Source organism: Somniosus microcephalus, unplaced genomic scaffold (assembly GCF_052327205.1).
Source record: "Somniosus microcephalus isolate GS21.2 unplaced genomic scaffold, FLI_Smic_1.0 scaffold731, whole genome shotgun sequence".
Taxonomy (NCBI): Eukaryota; Metazoa; Chordata; class Chondrichthyes; order Squaliformes; family Somniosidae; genus Somniosus; species Somniosus microcephalus.
The window spans coordinates 95001-107500 of NW_028225918.1; positions in this window are offsets into that span (position 1 = coordinate 95001).

A 12500-nucleotide genomic window follows, 5' to 3' on the forward strand; every position below is an offset into this window, starting at 1 on the left:
TTATATGTTTCTGCTGTCTGTCTACGATTTCAGATTCACACTTAGAGTTTTTTGTCATTAAGTCATAAAAGCCACAAAACCACTTTAATATGACTTTCCAATACTCTTTGAAAGGTCTCTATATTGATAAAATGAGCCTTTTAGCAAAGTAACACTTTTCGGGCATTTTCAAAGTGCTCCCGCTGAGTGAATTTTGTTCTGAAAATCGTGTTCCCGAAAATCTCCGGGCACCCCGCCAACCCCCCCTGCCAGAAATGACAAGTGTCAAATCAGCGGGTCAAACGGCCACCTCTATCCGACCAGGAGCACCCAAATCCCCGCAAATGGCACTTTTTTTTTTCTTCATCGGGACTTCCGACGAGGTTAATGATTTCCCAAACTGCAACTCATTAACTATGTCCTGAGACACTTGCCAGAAATGACACATGTCAATTTGGCGGTAGCAAATCACTTTCCCAGGCCGGGAAGCAACACCCGAGGCCCGCAAAAGGCGGCCGAATATTTTCTCATCGGACTTCCGCGTTTTGGTTAATCATGTCTCGAAATCGTTAAATGCACATGTCAATTCGGCGGGAGCAATTCACTTTCCCAAGCCGGAAAGCATCACCGGAGGCCCGCTTGAAGGGCCCTAATATTTTCTCATCGGACTTCCGCGTTTTGGTTAATCATGTCTCGAAATCGTTAAATGCACATGTCAATTCGGCGGGAGCAACTCACTTTCCCAGGCCGGGAAGCAACACCCGAGGCCCGCAAAAGGCGGCCGAATATTTTCTCATCGGACTTCCATATTTTGGGGGTTGGATTCTCTCCCGCATTCCAGCCCCCTGGCCACGGGTCGCTCATTCACTTTCAGCCCGGGCCTTGCCAATTTGGTTAATCAGTTAGCCATGCACCAGACTCGGCCTCGCCTTTTTCATTTATGGTTAATGATGTGCCCAGGCTGGGACTTAGTCTCTCCAGCAGCCAAAACTTTTCACTGGTTAATGAGGTGCCCAGCCCGGCACTTAGTCTCTCTCCCCAGCAAGCTTACTTGGTCGGCCGACATTTGGATCCATTTTCGGGGCTTAATCGGGTCGAATACGGTCCCTTACGCAAGGGGAGCCGAAGCCCCGGCCTCTGCCAGGCGTCAGGCTGCCGTTTTTTAAGCCCGACCAAAAACCCGAAAATTGGTTAAAAATGGAAATAAATTTCCACCCAAAAAGGGTTAAAAGTCGGTTGGACGGCAGCCCTGGTCGGTCTCTGCAGACCTGGAGGCCCTAGACAGTAATCTGGAAAACAGACAAAGTCTCGAGAAACCACCTCCTACCATTCTCCAGGTACCCCGCCAATCCCCCCTGCCAGAAATGACAAGTGTCAAATCAGCGGGACGGATTTGACTTTTGTGACCGACCGCTGGAACTTTTTTCGGCTACAGGCAGTCAAATTTTTCTCCTTCCGGACTTCCAGTACAACTTTGAACGGCCATATCTCCGCACTCCCGCGTCGGAGCCAAGCCGTTTTTACACCGTTAGACGCGGCTTCCCGTGCCCGTTCGAATGCCGCCCTGCTCGGCGGAAAAGGAGAATTTTTTTATTTTTCGGCCGATTTCGGGAAAAAAAATTCCCGCTCTGAACTCGGATTTTTCGGCTTTAATCGTTTCGTATACGGTCCCTTACGCAAGGGAGCCGAAGCCCCGGCCTCTGCCGGGCGTCAGGCTGCCGTTTTTAAGCCCGACCAAAAACCCGAAAATTGGTTAAAAATGGAAATAAATTTCCACCCAAAAAGGGTTAAAAGTCGGTTGGACGGCAGCCCGGGTCGGTCTCTGCAGACCTGGAGGCCCTAGACAGTAATCTGGAAAACAGATAAAGTCTCGAAAAACCACCTCCTACCATTCTCCAGGTACCCCGCCAATCCCCCCTGCCAGAAATGACAAGTGTCAAATCAGCGGGACGGATTTGACTTTTGTGACCGACCGCTGGAACTTTTTTCGGCTACAGGCAGTCAAATTTTTCTCCTTCCGGACTTCCAGTACAACTTTGAACGGCCATATCTCCGCACTCCCGCGTCGGAGCCAAGCCGTTTTTACACCGTTAGACGCGGCTTCCCGTGCCCGTTCGAATGCCACCCTGCTCGGCGGAAAAGGAGACATTTTTTTTTTTCCGGCCGTTTTCGGGAAAAAATTTTCCCGCTCTGAACTCCGATTTTACGCCTTTAATCGATTCGGAGACGGTCGCTTACGCAAGGGAGGCGAAGCCCGGGCCTCTGCCGGGCGTCAGCCTGCCGTATGTAAGCCCGTCCGAAGCATGAGTTCCCACTTTTGGTTATCCAGTTGTCAATTTTAAAATTTCAGTTAATCAGTTGCCTGCTTGGTTAATCATTTGTCGCTCTGACATTTGGTTAACCAGTTGTCGATGTTCGAAATTCAGTTAATGAGTTGCCTCCTTGGTTAATCATTTGTCGCTCTGGCTTTTGGTTAACCAGTTGTCGATGTTCAAAATTTCAGTTAATGAGCTGCTCTTATGTTCTATGATTTCCTACCTTGACAACTCATTAACCAGTGTTTCAAACAATGCACCAGGCCATTTGACGACCCCAACTCGGTTCCACAAGCGGGAAAGCAGCACCCCAAGGCCCGGTAAGGGGGCCGAATACATTCCCATCGTGAATTCCGTCCCAAATGTGAATGACAAGTTTTCAGTTAATCAGTTGCCTGCTTGGTTACTCATTTGTCGCTCTGACATTTGGTTAACCAGTTGTCGATGTTCAAATTTCAGTTAATGAGTAGCCTCTTTGAAATTTCAGTTAATGAGTTGGCCTTGGTTACTCATTTGTCCCTGTGTCTTTTGGTTACCCAGTTGTCGATGTTCGAAATTCAGTTAATGAGTTGCCTCCTTGGTTAATCATTTGTCGCTCTGACATTTGGTTAACCAGTTGTCGATGTTCGAAATTCAGTTAATGAGTTGCCTCCTTGGTTAATCATTTGTCGCTCGGACTCTTGGTTAACCAGTTGTCGATGTTCGAAATTCAGTTAATGAGTTGCCTCCTTGGTTAATCATTTGTCGCTCTGACATTTGGTTATCCAGTTGTCGATGTTCGAAATTCAGTTAATGAGTTGCCTCCTTGGTTAATCATTTGTCGCTCTGGCTTTTGGTTAACCAGTTGTCGATGTTCAAAATTTCAGTTAATGAGTTGCCTCTTTGAAATTTCAGTTAATGAGTTGGCCCTTTGGTTACTCATTTGTCCCTGTGTCTTTTGGTTAGCCAGTTGTCGATGTTCGAAATTCAGTTAATGAGTTGCCTCCTTGGTTAATCATTTGTCGCTCTGGCTTTTGGTTAACCAGTTGTCGATGTTCAAAATTTCAGTTAATGAGCTGCTCTTATGTTCTATGATTTCCTACCCTTGACAACTCATTAACCAGTGTTTCAAACAATGCACCAGGCCATTTGACGACCCCAACTCGGTTCCACAAGCGGGAAAGCAGCACCCCAAGGCCCGGTAAGGGGGCCGAATACATTCCCATCGTGAATTCCGTCCCAAATGTGAATGACAAGTTTTCAGTTAATCAGTTGCCTGCTTGGTTAATCATTTGTCGCTCTGACATTTGGTTAACCAGTTGTCGATGTTCAAAATTTCAGTTAATGAGTTGCCTCTTTGAAATTTCAGTTAATGAGTTGGCCCTTTGGTTACTCATTTGTCCCTGTGTCTTTTGGTTACCCAGTTGTCGATGTTCGAAATTCAGTTAATGAGTTGCCTCCTTGGTTAATCATTTGTCGCTCTGGCTTTTGGTTAACCAGTTGTCGATGTTCAAAATTTCAGTTAATGAGTTGCCTCTTTGAAATTTCAGTTAATGAGTTGGCCCTTTGGTTACTCATTTGTCCCTGTGTCCTTTTGGTTAACCAGTTGTCGATGTTCGAAATTCAGTTAATGAGTTGCCTCCTTGGTTAATCATTTGTCGCTCTGACTCTTGGTTACCCAGTTGTCGATGTTCGAAATTCAGTTACTGAGTTGCCTCCTTGGTTAATCATTTGTCGCTCTGACTTTTGGTTAACCAGTTGTCGATGTTCGAAATTCAGTTAATGAGTTGCCTCCTTGGTTAATCATTTGTCGCTCTGGCTTTTGGTTAACCAGTTGTCGATGTTCGAAATTCAGTTAATGAGTTGCCTCCTTGGTTAATCATTTGTCGCTCTGGCTTTTGGTTAACCAGTTGTCGATGTTCAAAATTTCAGTTAATGAGTTGCCTCTTTGAAATTTCAGTTAATGAGTTGGCCCTTTGGTTACTCATTTGTCCCTGTGTCTTTTGGTTAACCAGTTGTCGATGTTCGAAATTCAGTTAATGAGTTGCCTCCTTGGTTAATCATTTGTCGCTCTGGCTTTTGGTTAACCAGTTGTCGATGTTCAAAATTTCAGTTAATGAGCTGCTCTTATGTTCTATGATTTCCGACCTTGACAACTCATTAACCAGTGTTTCAAACAATGCACCAGGCCATTTGACGACCCCAACTCGGTTCCACAAGCGGGAAAGCAGCACCCCAAGGCCCGGTAAGGGGGCCGAATACATTCCCATCGTGAATTCCGTCTCAAATGTGAATGACAAGTTTTCAGTTAATCAGTTGCCTGCTTGGTTACTCATTTGTCGCTCTGACATTTGGTTAACCAGTTGTCGATGTTCAAAATTTCAGTTAATGAGTTGCCTCTTTGAAATTTCAGTTAATGAGTTGGCCCTTTGGTTACTCATTTGTCCCTGTGTCTTTTGGTTACCCAGTTGTCGATGTTCGAAATTCAGTTAATGAGTTGCCTCCTTGGTTAATCATTTGTCGCCCTGACTCTTGGTTAACCAGTTGTCGATGTTCGAAATTCAGTTACTGAGTTGCCTCCTTGGTTAATCATTTGTCGCTCTGACATTTGGTTAACCAGTTGTCGATGTTCGAAATTCAGTTAATGAGTTGCCTCCTTGGTTAATCATTTGTCGCTCTGGCTTTTGGTTAACCAGTTGTCGATGTTCAAAATTTCAGTTATTGAGTTGCCTCTTTGAAATTTCAGTTAATGAGTTGGCCCTTTGGTGACTCATTTGTCCCTGTGTCTTTTGGTTAACCAGTTGTCGATGTTCGAAATTCAGTTAATGAGTTGCCTCCTTGGTTAATCATTTGTCGCTCTGGCTTTTGGTTAACCAGTTGTCGATGTTCAAAATTTCAGTTAATGAGCTGCTCTTATGTTCTATGATTTCCTACCTTGACAACTCATTAACCAGTGTTTCAAACAATGCACCAGGCCATTTGACGACCCCAACTCGGTTCCACAAGCGGGAAAGCAGCACCCCAAGGCCCGGTAAGGGGGCCGAATACATTCCCATCGTGAATTCCGTCCCAAATGTGAATGACAAGTTTTCAGTTAATCAGTTGCCTGCTTGGTTACTCATTTGTCGCTCTGACATTTGGTTAACCAGTTGTCGATGTTCAAATTTCAGTTAATGAGTAGCCTCTTTGAAATTTCAGTTAATGAGTTGGCCCTTTGGTTACTCATTTGTCCCTGTGTCTTTTGGTTACCCAGTTGTCGATGTTCGAAATTCAGTTAATGAGTTGCCTCCTTGGTTAATCATTTGTCGCTCTGGCTTTTGGTTAACCAGTTGTCGATGTTCAAAATTTCAGTTATTGAGTTGCCTCTTTGAAATTTCAGTTAATGAGTTGGCCCTTTGGTGACTCATTTGTCCCTGTGTCTTTTGGTTAACCAGTTGTCGATGTTCGAAATTCAGTTAATGAGTTGCCTCCTTGGTTAATCATTTGTCGCTCTGGCTTTTGGTTAACCAGTTGTCGATGTTCAAAATTTCAGTTAATGAGCTGCTCTTATGTTCTATGATTTCCGACCTTGACAACTCATTAACCAGTGTTTCAAACAATGCACCAGGCCATTTGACGACCCCAACTCGGTTCCACAAGCGGGAAAGCAGCACCCCAAGGCCCGGTAAGGGGGCCGAATACATTCCCATCGTGAATTCCGTCCCAAATGTGAAAGACAAGTTTTCAGTTAATCAGTTGCCTGCTTGGTTACTCATTTGTCGCTCTGACATTTGGTTAACCAGTTGTCGATGTTCAAATTTCAGTTAATGAGTAGCCTCTTTGAAATTTCAGTTAATGAGTTGGCCCTTTGGTTACTCATTTGTCCCTGTGTCTTTTGGTTACCCAGTTGTCGATGTTCGAAATTCAGTTTATGAGTTGCCTCCTTGGTTAATCATTTGTCGCTCTGGCTTTTGGTTAACCAGTTGTCGATGTTCAAAATTTCAGTTAATGAGTTGCCTCTTTGAAATTTCAGTTAATGAGTTGGCCCTTTGGTTACTCATTTGTCCCTGTGTCTTTTGGTTAACCAGTTGTCGATGTTCGAAATTCAGTTAATGAGTTGCCTCCTTGGTTAATCATTTGTCGCTCTGGCTTTTGGTTAACCAGTTGTCGATGTTCAAAATTTCAGTTAATGAGCTGCTCTTATGTTCTATGATTTCCGACCTTGACAACTCATTAACCAGTGTTTCAAACAATGCACCAGGCCATTTGACGACCCCAACTCGGTTCCACAAGCGGGAAAGCAGCACCCCAAGGCCCGGTAAGGGGGCCGAATACATTCCCATCGTGAATTCCGTCCCAAATGTGAAAGACAAGTTTTCAGTTAATCAGTTGCCTGCTTGGTTACTCATTTGTCGCTCTGACATTTGGTTAACCAGTTGTCGATGTTCAAATTTCAGTTAATGAGTAGCCTCTTTGAAATTTCAGTTAATGAGTTGGCCCTTTGGTTACTCATTTGTCCCTGTGTCTTTTGGTTACCCAGTTGTCGATGTTCGAAATTCAGTTTATGAGTTGCCTCCTTGGTTAATCATTTGTCGCTCTGGCTTTTGGTTAACCAGTTGTCGATGTTCAAAATTTCAGTTAATGAGTTGCCTCTTTGAAATTTCAGTTAATGAGTTGGCCCTTTGGTTACTCATTTGTCCCTGTGTCTTTTGGTTAACCAGTTGTCGATGTTCGAAATTCAGTTAATGAGTTGCCTCCTTGGTTACTCATTTGTCGCTCTGGCTTTTGGTTAACCAGTTGTCGATGTTCAAAATTTCAGTTAATGAGCTGCTCTTATGTTCTATGATTTCCTACCTTGACAACTCATTAACCAGTGTTTCAAACAATGCACCAGGCCATTTGACGACCCCAACTCGGTTCCACAAGCGGGAAAGCAGCACCCCAAGGCCCGGTAAGGGGGCCGAATACATTCCCATCGTGAATTCCGTCCCAAATGTGAAAGACAAGTTTTCAGTTAATCAGTTGCCTGCTTGGTTACTCATTTGTCGCTCTGACATTTGGTTAACCAGTTGTCGATGTTCAAATTTCAGTTAATGAGTAGCCTCTTTGAAATTTCAGTTAATGAGTTGGCCCTTTGGTTACTCATTTGTCCCTGTGTCTTTTGGTTACCCAGTTGTCGATGTTCGAAATTCAGTTTATGAGTTGCCTCCTTGGTTAATCATTTGTCGCTCTGGCTTTTGGTTAACCAGTTGTCGATGTTCAAAATTTCAGTTAATGAGTTGCCTCTTTGAAATTTCAGTTAATGAGTTGGCCCTTTGGTTACTCATTTGTCCCTGTGTCTTTTGGTTAACCAGTTGTCGATGTTCGAAATTCAGTTAATGAGTTGCCTCCTTGGTTAATCATTTGTCGCTCTGGCTTTTGGTTAACCAGTTGTCGATGTTCAAAATTTCAGTTAATGAGCTGCTCTTATGTTCTATGATTTCCGACCTTGACAACTCATTAACCAGTGTTTCAAACAATGCACCAGGCCATTTGACGACCCCAACTCGGTTCCACAAGCGGGAAAGCAGCACCCCAAGGCCCGGTAAGGGGGCCGAATACATTCCCATCGTGAATTCCGTCCCAAATGTGAATGACAAGTTTTCAGTTAATCAGTTGCCTGCTTGGTTACTCATTTGTCGCTCTGACATTTGGTTACCCAGTTGTCGATGTTCAAATTTCAGTTAATGAGTAGCCTCTTTGAAATTTCAGTTAATGAGTTGGCCCTTTGGTTACTCATTTGTCCCTGTGTCTTTTGGTTACCCAGTTGTCGATGTTCGAAATTCAGTTAATGAGTTGCCTCCTTGGTTAATCATTTGTCGCTCTGGCTTTTGGTTAACCAGTTGTCGATGTTCAAAATTTCAGTTATTGAGTTGCCTCTTTGAAATTTCAGTTAATGAGTTGGCCCTTTGGTGACTCATTTGTCCCTGTGTCTTTTGGTTAACCAGTTGTCGATGTTCGAAATTCAGTTAATGAGTTGCCTCCTTGGTTAATCATTTGTCGCTCTGGCTTTTGGTTAACCAGTTGTCGATGTTCAAAATTTCAGTTAATGAGCTGCTCTTATGTTCTATGATTTCCGACCTTGACAACTCATTAACCAGTGTTTCAAACAATGCACCAGGCCATTTGACGACCCCAACTCGGTTCCACAAGCGGGAAAGCAGCACCCCAAGGCCCGGTAAGGGGGCCGAATACATTCCCATCGTGAATTCCGTCCCAAATGTGAAAGACAAGTTTTCAGTTAATCAGTTGCCTGCTTGGTTACTCATTTGTCGCTCTGACACTTGGTTAACCAGTTGTCGATGTTCGAAATTCAGTTATTGAGTTGCCTCCTTGGTTAATCATTTGTCGCTCTGACATTTGGTTAACCAGTTGTCGATGTTCGAAATTCAGTTAATGAGTTGCCTCCTTGGTTAATCATTTGTCGCTCTGGCTTTTGGTTAACCAGTTGTCGATGTTCAAAATTTCAGTTAATGAGTTGCCTCTTTGAAATTTCAGTTAATGAGTTGGCCCTTTGGTTACTCATTTGTCCCTGTGTCTTTTGGTTAACCAGTTGTCGATGTTCGAAATTCAGTTAATGAGTTGCCTCCTTGGTTAATCATTTGTCGCTCTGACTCTTGGTTACCCAGTTGTCGATGTTCGAAATTCAGTTAATGAGTTGCCTCCTTGGTTAATCATTTGTCGCTCTGACTTTTGGTTAACCAGTTGTCGATGTTCGAAATTCAGTTAATGAGTTGCCTCCTTGGTTAATCATTTGTCGCTCTGGCTTTTGGTTAACCAGTTGTCGATGTTCGAAATTCAGTTAATGAGTTGCCTCCTTGGTTAATCATTTGTCGCTCTGGCTTTTGGTTAACCAGTTGTCGATGTTCAAAATTTCAGTTAATGAGCTGCTCTTATGTTCTATGATTTCCGACCTTGACAACTCATTAACCAGTGTTTCAAACAATGCACCAGGCCATTTGACGACCCCAACTCGGTTCCACAAGCGGGAAAGCAGCACCCCCAAGCCCCGGTAAGGCGGCCGAATACATTCCCATCCTGAATTCCGTCCCAAATGTGAATGACAAGTTTTCAGTTAATCATTTGCCACCTTGGTTCATCATTTGCCACTCTGACTTTTGGTTTCCCAGTTGTCAGTTTTCACATTTCAGTTACTGAGTTGACTTTGTCTTTCTCACTCTGTGTATCTCTATCTTCTCTCTGTCTCTCTCAGTGTATGCGAGTGTCTGTGTGTGTTCCACTGCCGCCCGGCCAACCGGGTCCAAAGGCCCGCCACGTTACACACGAAAAACCCCGGTCTCGCTTCGGAGCGACGGGCACCCGGCTTCTCGGTGTCGGACCGACTCCGTTCAGATACCGCTGGATGCCCCTTGCCCCTGGCTTGCTCTGGCAGCCGGCGCGTGCAGGCCGCCCCCTGCCCCGCCGTCTCAGTGGTCGGAAAGCGGTCTCCAGCCAACGGCTGTACCTCGGCCGCGGAAAGAGGCAGCTACACAAGCGAGGCACTGCTCTGTGCGGCCCCGCCACCCCGTTCAGCTGCCGTTGTCCCCGACCGGATCGGACTTTCCTTCCCGAAGTTATCCCCGATAAGCTGCCGCTGACCGACGGCCCGTCAGCCGCTGCGGGACGGCGACACTTTCCCGAACTCGCCCGGGGCCACTTCGGCAATATAGTGTGCGCCGGAGCCGGGGCTTTCCAACGAGCCATCCCCGAACGAAATCGGACACGGGAGTCGGGAGCGACAGGCGTTCGACTGGTGCCGGGCAACCGGGTCCAAACGCCCGCCTTGTTAAACACACGTACACCCCAGGCTCGATTCGGAGCGACGGGCACCCGGCTTCCCGGTGTCGGACCGACTCCGTTCAGATACCGTTGGATGCCCCTTGCCCCTGGCTTGCTCTGGCAGCCGGCGCGTGCAGGCCGCCCCCCGCCCCGCCGTCTCAGTGGTCGGAAAGTGGTCTCCAGCCAACGGCTGTACCTCGGCCGGGGAAAGGGGCAGCTACACAAGCCAGGCACTGGTCTGTGCGGGCCCGCCACCCCGTTCGGCTGCCGTTGATCCGGACCGGATCGGACTTTCCCTCCCGAAGTTATGCCCGATAAGCTGCCGCTCACCGGCGGCCCGTCAGCCGCTGCGGGATGGCGACACTTTGCCGAACTTGCCGGGGTCCAGGCCGATAATATAGTGTGCGCCAGCGCCGGGGCTTTCCAACGAGCCCTCCCTGACCGAAATCGGACACGGGAGTCCAGAGCGATAGGCGTTCGACTGCCGGCCGGCCAAACACAGGCAATCCCCCGCCGTTGCGGACCCGCTCCAGGACAACCGGGTCCAAACGCCCGCCTCGTTACACGCACGAAAACACCGGGCTCGATTCGGAGCGACGGGCACCCGGCTTCCCGGTGTCGGACCGACTCCGTTCCGGTACCCTTGGATGCCCCTTGCCCCTGGCTTGCTAGGACAGCCGGCGCGTCAAGGTGGGCCCCCGCGGCTCCGGCTCAGCAGTCGGAAAGCGGTCTCCAGCCAACGGCTGTACCTCGGCCGGGGAAAGGGGCAGCTACACAAGCCCGCTACTGGTCTGTGCGGCCCCGCCACCCCGTTCAGTGGCAGTTGACCCCGACCGGATCGGACTTTCCTTCCCGAAGTTATCCCCGATAAGCTGCCGCTGACCGACGGGGCGGCAGCCGGTACGGGTCGCCGACACTTTCCCGAACTTGCCGGGATCCAGTCCGATAATATAGTGTGCGCCAGCGCCGGGGCTTTCCAATGAGCCCTCCCTGACCGAAATCGGACACGGGAGTCCGGAGCCAAAGGCGTTCGACTGCCGGCCGGCCAAACTCAGGCAACCTCCCGCCGTTGCGGACCCGCTCCCGGACAACCGGGTCCAAACGCCCGCCCTGTTACACGCACGAAAACACCGGGCTCGATTCGGAGCGACGGGCACCCGGCTTCCCGGTGTCGGACCGACTCCGTTCCGGTACCACTGGATGCCCCTTGCCCCTGGCTTGCTAGGACAGCCGGCGCGTCAAGGTGGGCCCCCGCGGCTCCGGCTCAGCAGTCGGAAAGCGGTCTCCAGCCAACGGCTGTACCTCGGCCGGGCCAAGCGGCAGCTGCACAAGCCCGCTACTGGTCTGTGCGGCCCCCCCACCCCGTTCAGTAGCAGTTCACCCCAACCGGATCGGACTTTCCGTCCCGAAGTTATCCCCGATAAGCTGCCGCTGACCGACGGGGCGGCAGCCGCTACGGGACTGCGACACTTTCCCGAACTTGCCGGGGTCCAGGCCGATAATATAGTGTGCGCCAGCGCCGGGGCTTTCCAACGAGCCCTCCCTGACCGAAATCGGACACGGGAGTCCGGAGCCAAAGGCGTTCGACTGCCGGCCGGCCAAACACAGGCAACCTCCCGCCGTTGCGGACCCGCTCCCGGACAACCGGGTCCAAACGCCCGCCCTGTTACACGCACGAAAACACCGGGCTCGATTCGGAGCGACGGTCACCCGGCTTCCCGGTGTCGGACCGACTCCGTTCCGGTACCACTGGATGCCCCTTGCCCCTGGCTTGCTAGTACAGCCGGCGCGTCAAGGTGGGCCCCCGCGGCTCCGGCTCAGCAGTCGGAAAGCGGTCTCCAGCCAACGGCCGTACCTCGGCCGGGCCAAGCGGCAGCTGCACAAGCCCGCTACTGGTCTGTGCGGCCCCCCCACCCCGTTCAGTCGCAGTTCACCCCAACCGGATCGGACTTTCCGTCCCGAAGTTATCCCCGATAAGCTGCCGCTGACCGACGGGGCGGCAGCCGCTACGGGACTGCGACACTTTCCCGAACTTGCCGGGGTCCAGGCCGATAATATAGTGTGCGCCAGCGCCGGGGCTTTCCAACGAGCCCTCCCTGACCGAAATCGGACACGGGAGTCCGGAGCGAAAGGCGTTCGACTGCCGGCCGGCCAAACCCAGGCAATCTCCCGCCGTTGCGGACCCGCTCCCGGACAACCGGGTCCAAACGCCCGCCCTGTTACACGCACGAAAACCCCGGGCTCGATTCGGAGCGACGGGCACCCGACTTCCCGGTGTCGGACCGACTCCCTTCTGGTACCACTGGATGCCCCTTGCCCCTGGCTTGCTCGGACAGCCGGCGCGTCAAGGTGGGTCCCCGCGGCACCGGCTCAGCAGTCGGAAAGCGGTCTCCAGCCAACGGCTGTACCTCGGCCGGGCCAAGAGGCAGC